Source organism: Dipodomys merriami, unplaced genomic scaffold (genome assembly GCF_024711535.1).
Source record: "Dipodomys merriami isolate MVZ:Mamm:240054 unplaced genomic scaffold, mDipMer1.0.p SCAF_20, whole genome shotgun sequence".
Classification (NCBI taxonomy): domain Eukaryota; kingdom Metazoa; phylum Chordata; class Mammalia; order Rodentia; family Heteromyidae; genus Dipodomys; species Dipodomys merriami.
In genome coordinates this window covers 11,739,139-11,751,872 of record NW_027203382.1, presented here as the reverse complement: position 1 = coordinate 11,751,872, position 12,734 = coordinate 11,739,139, and positions in this window count along the sequence as shown.

Genomic DNA, 12,734 nt, shown 5'->3' with positions numbered 1-12,734 from the left:
TTTGTGTGAGTGAAAATTGCTCTCTGAGTCCATATCTGTCATTGCTTGTTGATTTGTCATTGTGGCTTAGATTCTTCTCATTCAGTATACTTCGGTCTCATCTGGATATCAGATTTCCAAAACAGCAAGAATCTTGGGCTGAGGATTCAGGTTGTTGCAGCAGGTGTCTAGGTTCTCCCTGTTCCAAGGAGAATTCCTTTCTCTTAGAGGTGAGTGAATGGGTTCTCTATGTTAGTACTACCTGAGAAGAGAAGCATGTGTTGGATATGCAGCACTGAACCTCTGCTCACAGCTCTCACAGGCAAAGTTGAATGTCTCTTGCAATCCCTTCCTAACTTCCCTTTTCCCCTTTCAGATTACAGAAAAAAAAGACAGAAAATGTAAAGGAGATTTTCTAGGGCATTCTGTAACTGTTTCAAGTTATTTATCTTTTATGTAAATCAATATATTTGCTAAGATCACAATGCAGAAGCATAAATCAAAGCCACTTTTCAGAAAAGGTTTCCTTAGGATATTAAAGGATATGAAGGAAATAGGATGTCTTGTTCAGGGAAAGCAGAGATGTTGCTTGAAGTTCAGAAAGAACACCCTCCTTCCTCCCCTTTATTGCAGTCCCTGGTGTACATTGAAAGAAAAGGAATAACCCTTAACTATATATTTTATTTCCTTCTCTTTTGCAAGAAAAACATTCTTTAGTTACTGATTTCTTTTCCTCTTGGTCAGGTTGGCGGCTGCATCTCTAAAACACTTGTAAGTACTGTATGTTCTGACATATCCTGAAGTCATGCATTAGCACCTTTTCATTTAGCAAAGGGTGAGAACAGAAATCTCTTGGCAGCTGACAGCAGGGTGCATGAAGAAAGAGAGGGAAGGAAGCTGGAGGACAAGGACACTGTGGTGGCCTAGTGGCTAGCAGGACTAGCAGCACCAGCTGTGAAAAACCCCCTTTTCCCCCCTCCCATCTAACCAACAGATGTCTCTCTGTCATTGTTATGTCCTCAAGCTATCCCAGTAAATTATTTGTACATTGCAACTGAGTCACCAATGTGGCCACTGAACCTCTTCCCAGCTCAAAATTGTTGATGTGTGCACCAAGGCCCTGTGGTTTTACTATTCATGAAAGAACAGGGATGAACTGACTGGGGAGGGGTGAATGGAACAGCACCAGAAAGACAGAATGAGAATAAGAAGCAGGAACCAGGAAGGATAGTGAAATGTCAAGGTTACCTTGTCTTGCCTGGGGAATTAAGAGGAAGGGCACATTAATGTCTGCCTCTATTTGGTCTTTGGCTCTCTTTGGCTAATGCCGCCCCTTCCTGCTCTGGTAGATAGACATATCACTTTGAAAGATTAAAAAATGAAGAATGCAGTGATCTGTATTGTATATACCCTTTATTCTGTGAAAAGAATATTAATAAATATACTGTGAGCCTGCAAAGTTTGCCAATATAAATAATGTGGCATTTCAAAGTCTGTCAGCAAATGTAATTGAATTTTTCAATGTAAAAATATAGTTCAGTTATAAATTGGCGTCATGCTTGACATTAGTTGGGCATTAGAAGATATTAATTAGATACTACTCACTTTTTCTCTCTGAATTCTTTATATTAAATGAATTATCAGGAAAGGGAAATTTGCAACCATGCAATTTAAGGATTTTTATTCTAAAAAACAAGCTGCCTAGTAATTTTTTTAGTGGAGGAATAAATGCTTTCCTTTTCAAGAACCTTGTCAGTGAGCTGTCTAAAACATGCCCTTCCCAATATGAGCACAATATGGAGAAGCTAATCCATTTTAATACTTTGTAATGATAATAAGCTACAGTGAACAAGTAGCCTAGGGAAAAGATAGTAGTAGTCACCTTTAAACAGAAAGAGAATAGCAAGTAATTGTACATTTTTACACTACGCTGATGACAACATTTCCCATGACTTTGAACTTACTTTGGCTGTCACCATCCTGGCAAACACTTTGCATATCAATCAGACAGTTGTATTTCTTACATGACATTTTCAGCATAGTGTAGAAATTTACTTATGTGATCTTTGTATATAATCAACCTAGTTAGATGTAAATAATTGCACTCTTTCATGGTATAGATGTGTATATGGAACGATTAAAACCTTTGAAATCTCAAAAACACGTGCTTTCCCCCCTTAAGTTTAAGGTTGTTTTCTTGCTTAAATCAGTCTTCATCATCTTTTGGCATGGTTCACCCTGAGAGTGACGTATGTGGTTCTGGGTGCTGAGCGTGTGTGTGTGTGTGTGTGTGTGTGTGTGTGTGTGTGTGTGTGTGTGTGTGTGTGTGTGTGTGAAATTTCATATGTGTGCAGGGGGTGGGGGTTGAGATTTCAGAAATAGATTTTAATATAATCTGAATCTTACTTTTCTTGAAAATTTGTCATTTTTTGTTTCATATCTAGTAATATACTGTAATTCATTATCAGAAAAAGCATAACCAGATATAGATTTTAATTTCACATGTTTAATGTTTTCTGCACATGCCAGACTATGTTTTCCAGCCCATGTTATTTCATGTTCTTGGGAAATATATAGAATATTATCGAGTTTTATTTAAAATTTCCAAGAATCTATGACCTCTACTTTTCCTTTAACATCAACTCATAAAGCTTATTTTTTTAATATTTAGTACTTTTAGAAAAAAAGTAATCTAAAGTGTACTAACACTGCATAATGTGTATCACCCATAAATATATTTATGACAGCATTTATCTAGCAATTCCCACTCCATTTCTTCTCCATAAACATCACTTTGGTTATGACTCATCTTTGGAATTTGGGTTGAATTCAGGGTCATTAAGTTCATTTTGCTTCTCCTAGTGAATTTTTCTATTAATATGCCATTTATTATATCTAATTAAAAGTTTTAATAAATACTTTTTAAATGACTTTCAGTGGGAGTCTGAAGAACCTATTTACATACCAACTCCAAGCTTTTATACCCAGAGCTACCACTATGACGAAATAACAATAACTTTAACTTAGAAATTTGTAGTTTAATTATATATGTGCATGTGTGTGTGTGTGTGTGTGTGTAAGATTATAATAATAATACTTGGTCTGTCTTCTGATATTAATATATAAATGGGATAGTGGCTAGTCCAGGGAAAGTAAGGAAAATGATAAAATTAAAACATTAAAGGAAAACAATGAAACAAGAAATGGAGAAAATCATGAAGGACATGCAATATTTGCTGGTGTCAATGGCTCAGGTCTGTTATACTAGCTACTTGGAAGGTTAAGATCCAGCGCATCATGGTTCAAACCCAGTCAAGGTAAACTTTTCTACAAGATTCTGTCACTAAACTAATCAATAAAAAGTTAGGGGCATGGATCAAATGGTAGGATGCCAACCACACAAAAACCATTTGAATGAAAATGCAAATTGTGGTACCAGCAAAAACTTTCAGTTTTAATTTTGAAATTGTTCAATCTATCATTCTCATCTCATGACTAACACTAAGAAAAAGGGGACAGGAAGGCTACATTATAGCAGTGGTGGTTAGCTGTCTCTGACTGACTCATTTTTATGCACCAGGCAAGAGACACTTCACACAATCCACCTAAACTTACTCATATTGGAATAGCTGCATCAAAGCTGCTTTCCCTGGACACACAATTAACCGAAAACAGGAGTCAAGTGTGACATCTTTGCTTGCATTCTGAGGATGTCTCAGTTCTCAGTCATTCTCTCTGATGTCACTTTGCAATTAGCCTGGAACACCTTAGACGCACAAAGACATCCATATAAGGCCCAAATCACTTCTAAATAGTATTCTGAGGACAGATCATCCACTATACAATGATCATTTATCTGGAACAAAAAAAACTGAAATAGTCATCAACTCGGTTATATTTTGATGGGGACTATTCAATAATTATAATAAACTTTATAGTTAATCATAATTATCCCTTACTTCCTGTCCCTAATTCTCCCTGTTTATCCTAAGGCAAAGGTCTGCAACCCAAAAATGTTTGAAGAGGAGGTAAAATGTGAGCATCCCATGGCAGCCTCTGCTATGTTTTCTCTGTCCTACCATGTCTAATCATTTGCCATTAAGAGGTCAATAGCTAGACATGATATGTGAAACTACTGAGTTTGGGCTTTAAAAACCCTGGTCCAGTTATAGTTCTATAACTGGAGAATTAGGCTACAAGCCTAACTCTCATGTGTCAGGTCGTGGTTCTTGCTCCAATCTGCCAAAAAAAATAAGTAAATAAAAAATAAGTAAACTGGAGGACAGAGAAAGGATATTTAATTTATGTGGCATGGACAAACTGGGAAGAGGTGAGATATGAGTTGCAGCCTATGTTGGAAATATAGACATAATGCTTTGGTTTAAATGGGGGAAGAACTAAGACAGAGTGAAACATTTTCACACAGTTATTAAACAGTGACCAGAAAGCTCCAGTTGTCAGAGTTGGGCTCATTCTCCTAGGACAAGTAAGAACAGAGCCTTGCCAACGAGAAAGTCATTGTTTTTTGGTGTCTAATCTGGCTTTCTATTCTTTTCCTTGGAATAATTTCCTGTAAAAATGTTGTCTTGCCTTGGAAGCCTAAATGAGTGGAGCCTAAATGATTCTTGGAACCTAAATGATTCCAGAACAGAGTAAGAGCAAAGGATACAGATACAAAATGAAGACAGTGATGAATGTTTTTATCTTGCTTTCAGCTAATTTGTAGACCCCAGGAAGGAGTCAGTGCGTCTCATTAAAAGGAGCTTCTAAGAATCTGCTACAGTTTTCTCTGAATTATGTCAACAAAACTAATCTGTCCATTCCAGAAGACGTGCATTTGCAACTTTTCTTTATTTCCACTAAGTAGATAGATGTTAGGGGTGGACAGAGCCTGAAAGTATTATGGACTTCTGAGTTACTTCTTTGGAGAATAGCTCTAAACATGTCAGATTGAGATGAGAAAAATATATCTAATACTTTAGCTATTGCTATTGGACCTTAGACTGTCTGAACCATTAGAACTTTATTAAAGAAGTTACTGATTTTATTACCTTCTGGGTCCACTTTTTTAATCTGTCTTAAAATCCTAATGAAGATATTACAATCTTTTTTTATAGTGGGAATTTTAAGACAATGTGTTTGACAGACTTGTCTACCACAACACAATCACATCTTGAGATTTTTTGTTTGAATCCTAACTTATGCTCTTTTGTTCACACTTATACTGATTATTTTTTAATCCTTACAATTGTCTTACTTTGACCAAGAAAATTTGAATGAAGTTCATAATATACTGACAAATCTGGTAGTTAGAGATTACCCCTAAATCTGTAAGCACCTCCTCATGAATGAGATCACACCCAAGGTCAGTGTGCTCCACTAAACCTTAGATAATTTTGAACTTATCTTTCTGAAAGATAATCACAACAACATTTAATATCCCAGTAATCTCAATGGTATTATCCATTTTATACTGTGCATATTATTGGACCTTGTAATACAAACTGAATGAAATGATATTCACTAGTAGCATGTTGTTTGTGCTACTAATTTTTCCCCTTGTCTTTTATTTTCCCTTTGTCTTGTATTTTATTTTCTGAGCTTTCTTATATACCAAAATTCTTTTGATTTTCCTGAAATCTATCAATTTATCCTCTTTTGCTTCCATGACTGATACTTAGAATGTTGGCTACTACATTTCTAGAAATCAGAGTGAAACCTGATTTTTAGACATCAAGCCTGAAATCTAGGAGTTCCACAGGTTCTGTCAAACAGGTCACAGAAGACTTTCAGTGCATATTCAGTTATCTTCAAGTATGAATATGAACTATATATTTAAATAGATAATGAATTGTGAGCAGGGGAGGAAGGTATTCATGGGTAAGAGTTACAGGCACAGATTGTACCTGGTTGGCCACTCTCTCAGTCCTTGTTTTGGAAGGGCTCCAGAGAAGTTATCATTATCATAGTTGGTCAGGATAAGCAAGTCAGCATTGCCTGGCTGGTGGTCTGTCTTGGATAAGTTCTATTGTTCCTTAGGTATAATCTTGGCCTTCATGAAGATACTTTGGAACAGTTATGATAAGTCCTGTCCTTGGATTCCAAGATAAATGCAAAAATGACTGCAGAGAAATGAATTGGAGCAAAGACAGTACAAGGCAGTGGCAACAGATGACAAGCATTTTTATTTTACAACATATATGTATATATATATATATATATATATATATATATATACATATATATTATCTTCACTTGTTCAAAAGAGTTACCATTAAACAAATCAGTTTATAAGTACAATGTATTCTTATTCATGGCAACATTTTCATTATTCTCCCCCATCCCTCCCAACTTATCCCCTCCCCTCAATTTTCTTAGTGTCATAGGACATACATGGAATATTATGACTGCATTTCCCCCATTCCTGTCTTCATTCCTCCCTTCATTTCACTGCCACACACATACCTTACAAGTGCCAGTTTCCTGGCCTTATTTTGTTGGGTAGTTATTTATTTATTTATTATTGTGGGACTACCATACAGAGGAGTTACAATTACATGGGAACGATAATGAGCACAGTTCTTACCAAGCATTGTTGCCTCCTCTTTTTTTCCCCTGCCCATCCCTTCCCATACTCCCCCCATGTTCCCCCACCCAATCCTCCCCCCACACCACCAAAGTTGTAAAGTTCATTTTTCGACATAATGACTTGTACATCTCATTGTTGCAATGGTTCAACCCATATCCCTAGTTAAACGATTTGTTTTTTCCCTTCCCCTTCACAAATTATACCAACATCAAATACAGTGAAAGCAGGGGTTATACATTGGCAGAGGGACATACAAAGCAACATAGAAATCATCTTATAAATGTGTTAGAAACAATTGCATGAAAGAAAAAAAACATTTGAATACTTATCTTGGGGTTCATTCCCCTAACATAAACTTATCTGACCTTTTCTGCTTGATTCAGACATATACTAGTTATTGCAAATAACAATAAAAGACCCCGAACAGCAAAAACAATCCTCAGCAGAAAGAACAGTGCTGGAAGAATATCAATACCAAATTTAAAACTCTACTACAAAGCTATAGTAATCAAAACAGCTTGGTACTGGCACAAGAACAGACCTCAGGACCAATGGCATATAAATTGAAAACCCAAAAATAAACCTAAAGACCTATAGCCTTCTAATCTTCGATAAGGGAGCTAAAAAAATAGAACAGAAGAAAGACAGCCTCTTCAGTAAATGGTGCTGGCAAAATTGGTTAACTACTTGTAGAAAACTAAAGCTAGATCCTTATATATCAGCCTGCACCAGAATCAACTCCAAATGGATCAAAGACCTCAGAGTCAACACAGACACTCTGAAAACATTACAGGATGGAATAGGAGAAACCCTAGGTCTCCTTGGCACAGGCCGAAATTTTCTTAATAGAGACCCAGAAACACAAGAAATCAAAGAAAGTTTGGACAAATGGGATTGCATGAAATTGCAGAGCTTCTGCATGGCAAAGGACATAGCTAGCAAGTTCGAGAAAGCCCACAGATTGGGAGAAGATCTTCACTAGCCATACAACAGACAAGGGTCTCATATCAAAAATATACCCCTGCAACAAATCTTCAAAGAAACAACTGCCCAATAAATAAGTGGGCTAAAGACTTAAAGAGAAACTTTTCTGAAGAGGAAAGAAAGATGGCCAATAGACACATGAAGAAATGCTCAACCTCTCTAGCCATAAAATAAATGCAAATCAAAACAACATTGAGATACCACCTCACCCCAGTTAGAATGGCTATAATCAAGAACTCTAATAACAACAGATGCTGGAGGGGATGTGGACAGAAGGGAACCTTACTACATTGTTGGTGGGAGTGTAAACTTGTTCAACCACTTTGGAAAGCAGTATGGAGGTTCCTCAAAAGTCTCCACATAGAGCTCCCCTATGACTCAGCAATCCCACTTTTGGGCATTTACTCAACTGATCACAAGCAAGACCCAACTAAAGCTACCAGCACAATTATGTTTATTGCAGCATTATTTACCATAGCTAAGATATGGAAAACCCAGATGCCCCTCAGTAGATGAATGGATCAAGAAAATGTCTTATACATACACAATAGAATTCTTTTTTTTGTTTGTTTGTTTTGGGGTCCAGTTGTGGGGCCTGAACTCTGGGCCTGGGTGCTGTGTCTCAGCTCTTTAGCTCAAGGCTAGCAACTAGCGCTCCCACTTGAGCCACAGCGCCACTTCCGGCTTTTTTCTTTTTGCTTATATGGTGCTGAGGAATTGAACCCAGAGCCTCATGCTTGCAAGGCAAGCGCTCTACCACTGAGCCACCTTCCCAGCCCTACACAATGGAATTCTATGCCTCCATCAGAAAGAACGACATTGCCCCATTTGTTAGGAAATGAGAAGACTTGGAAAAAATTATATTAAGTGAAGTAAGCCAGGCCCAAAGAAACATTGGTCCCACGGTTTCCCTTATTTGGATAATTATTTTTTTAAGGAATTACACACTTTGAATTCTCCTCTTCATGTACCATACTTCAGTTAATACATTTCTGTATATTTGTACATGAACCCATGTAGGCTTACTTGTATACTCATAAATTAAATCTAGCTTCTACATTGAAAGAGAACATTCTTTGGCTCTCTGGGCCTGACATTATTTTTTAGGTCCATCATTTCTTTTTCAAATGATGACATAGTATCTTTCTTTCTAATGAATGTGTAACATTCTATTGTATCTATACTGTATCTCAATTTGTAATATTTTGCCCAAGAGCCAAGAGTGGCATTGCTGGATACATATATATATATATATATATATATATATATATATATATATATATATATTAGTTGTGTTGCTTTTCCCTTACATCCTGTACAAGCATCTGCTGTTCGTATACTTGGTGATGTTCATTCTAATTGGGGTGAGATAGAATCTCAGTGTTGGTATTTCCTTTATGGTAGAGATGACAAGCATCTCTTTATGTGTCTACTGGATGTCAGCGTTTTTTATCTTCTTCTAGTTAGTATGTAGACCTAACAAAAGCAGCTTCTAACACCTCTTACAAGAGCATCTAGGAAACAGTTGAATCCACAAGTTCCCTACCTTGGAATGCATTTGGAAAATGGTATTATTTTGGTAATTTATGGTTTTACTGCTCATAGGAAGCCACTGGGCAGTCTGAACATGCCACAAAAAATTTTTTTTTGTTCGTCATGGGGATTGAACTCTGGACCTGGACTCTATCCCTCAGCTCTTCAGCTCAAGGCTAGCACTCTACCACTTAAGCCATAGCACCATTTCCGGTTTTCTGAGTGGTTTATTGGAGGTAAGAGTCTCATGGACTTTCGTGCCTGGGCTAGCTTTGTACTATGATCCTCAGATCTCAGCCTCTTGAGTAGTTAGGATCACAGGCATCAGCCACCAGCACCTGACTCCAAATTCTCAAGTTTATAATTTTAAGGACAGTAAGATATTAATCAACAAGTCTGACTGAACCTCTCCTTATTAACAGGAATCCTATATGTTTCAGTTTTAAGAATAATTGAAGGGGGACTGGGAAGGTGGCTCAGTGGTAGAGTGCTTGTCTTGCATGAATGAGGCCCTGGGTTTGATTCCTCAGCAGCACATAAGCAAAAAGAAAAAGCTGGAAGTGGAACTGTGGCTCAAGTGGTAGAGCACTAGCCTTGAGCTGAAGAGCTGAGAGACAGCGCCCAGGCCCAGAGTTCAGGCCCCACGACTGGATATCCCCTGCCCCCAAAAAAAGAATAATTCAAGGGACACTAGTGTTATAGAAGTAGATGAAGATATCATCAATTCAAACTTATGTTAGTGGATCTCAAATGTTTTCAGCATATGAAATACTTGGTGTGTTTAAGACAGACTATTGGTCTTACCTTCAGCTTTTTTTTTTTTAATTCAGTAAGTCTGATGTAAGTCTCATACCTTTATAGTTTTATGTCAAACTCCTATGGCAAATGGCTGTAATCTCAGCTACCCAACAGACTGACATCTGATTGATTGCAGTTCAAAGCCAACTCAGGGTAGGAAAGTATACAAGATTCCATCTCCAAAGTAACCAGAAAATAAAAAGCTGAAGTGGAGTTATGGCCCAAATATAGAGCACCAACTGAGGAAGTAAAGCCAAGAGAATGTGCAGTCCAACTTAATAGTTTTATACATTTTCCTGTTGATACTATTCATTCTGGGCCAGAGATTATACATTTAGGATCCTGTTCTAGAACAAAATGCTTCAATGTGAATTTGTTTATCCATAAATCCCAAAGAAATTACCTTGCTCAAGTTTCTTTGTGAACCTCCTTAGAAGTGTTATTTTCCAAAGTCCAAATGGTCACACTTTATCATCTACATTTTATATACTTACAGGTGGAAAATTAGTCAGACACAAATGATCTTGGGAATATCAACTCTGTAGCTAGGGTTATCCTGGCAGAAGGGTCTGGTGACTGAAAGTACTGTTAACCACACTTGCAGCAGCTATAGCAAGTTCTTCCTTGAACTATGTTTAGGTGGCATCTACATGCCAAACACCCTCATTATAAAATCTGCAGAGTCCTGCATTTTCATGGGCAGATTTGATGTTCTTAATATCACAACCACCAGTCTCTCATATGTGAATTGATATTTAACTCAGCCCAGCTCTGGGGCTCATGCCTTTAATCCCAGCTCTTTGGAAGACTAAAAAACAGGTGTATACCCGAGGGAAGATTTTGATTTGAGGCCACCGTGGCAAAAAAAATTTGAGTGGCAGGTACTTATCATCTCAAACTTTATGGGAGATTAAGATTGGGAGGATCAACATTTATTGTACTGTATCCTTGGCAGAGAAGTCCAGTAGACTCCCTCTGCACATAAGAAAGCTGGACATGGTGGTGCATTCTTGTAATTCCAACAATCACAGGAAGCCTCAGAGTAGACTGTCAAGTAGATGAGGAGGAAGACACTCTTCTAAAAACAACCATGAAAATCAGGGCTGTAGGCACAACTCAGCAGTATCAGGCCAGCCTAGCAATATGAAGTACAAAGATCAAACCCAAGAGGAAAAAAAGCAAGGGGAGATTCACTCAGTTTCTTTCTACTGTGACTAACAAGTCACATTTCTTTCTTCTTTTGGTCTTGAATTTCTTTCTCATGCTCTAATCTCTTTCTGTAATACCATTCTCTCAATTTCTTCACTAATTTGTTTTTTAATATATTCTCTGAATAGATATCTGTGTTTTCCTGGTTCTCCTCTGCCTAATGTGCTTCCTGACAATTGCACTCTGGCATAGAATACTAGTAATATTTAAGTATACAAACGTGATTGTTTTCTGACTCCTCGACTACATCTTAGCTCAACAGTAATGGAAATTGTTATTCAACATTAAAAACTCAGACTCACCTAGAACAAAAGCTGAGAGCCCTAATGGGAACCTTTCTAACTATTTGCTGGTTGTGCACGGTAGAGCTGATCCACAAAGTTTCATGGCTTTTCTATATAGAGAGTTTTCTACAGTATAGAGTTTTCTATATATAGAGTTTTCTACAGTATAGAGTTTTCTATATATAGAGTTTCTATACTATAGAGTTTTCAAAGTCCCAGGTGACAACCTGGCCTAACTACATCCTCATGCCCATCCAGTACAAGCAGAGTTGGTTTATTAACAGTTCTTGTCATAGATGAGAGTAGTCTCCAGGGTATATTGAGAAATTTCTGGAAAGCAGAAGGTGAATTGTCACTGATATCTAAGATGTTTAGATCAGAGATATTACTAAATTCTTATAAAACAGAAAAGGAGCCAAGAACCAACATTTTACTGGCCCCAAATAACTGTCGACCAAAACAAAAACACTTGTGATTTAATTTGCCTTTAGAATCACTGCTAAAGCAAATGACAACAAATACTTATTACATTTTATTATTTAGACATTGATATCAAAACATCTACATACATTTTAATAGCTTTTCTTCTTTCATTTTTTAATATTTTCTATTTTTGGTGGGTTGAATCTATAGATGTGTTTAAGTGTTCCATTGTTTTTGCTGCTTTTAACAAATGACAACAAACACAGTTATAAAAACAAAAATATATTATCATATAATTCTGTTACAGCTTCATTGAAGTAAAGTCATAATGTCTGTCTGGCCTGTATTTACTTTGTTTCCAGTACTGGGATTTGAACTCGGTCCTTGAGCATATGCTTCTAGACCCGCTCAAATATTTGTTTGAGATTCCAGAGAGATTTTTCCATCTTTTGTGATTTCCTTTAACTTCCTAGCCAGCTGCATTACATTAAAAAAAAAACAAACAACAACAAAAACTTTTCAACAAAAAACACATTCATTCATGGTAATTTCTCCTGTGACCACAGTCAGTACTATTCTTCTATTTTAAGGACCACTCATTTTGTCCACCTAGATAATTCGAGATAATCAACCTATACCAAGTTCTTTTGCTTAATTGCTCCAGCAAAGTCTCTTTTGCTATTTAGAACATCATAGTTACTGAATGTGGCCATCTAGAGGCTAGTAAAAGAATTTTTCTTTCAACACCTAAGCTATGGACTTCTGGTCAAAGGAAAATATGGAGTAACAGTATCTGTTGATAGTGAATCAATGTGATCAAAAAGTATGTGGTTTTCTCTACTCTTCTTTCTCCCTTTTCTATAACAAAGATGAACTTTCCTTCCATAGCTGTCTCTTCCTTTACTTATTGTTTGTTTTGCTATGCAGAAGCTTTG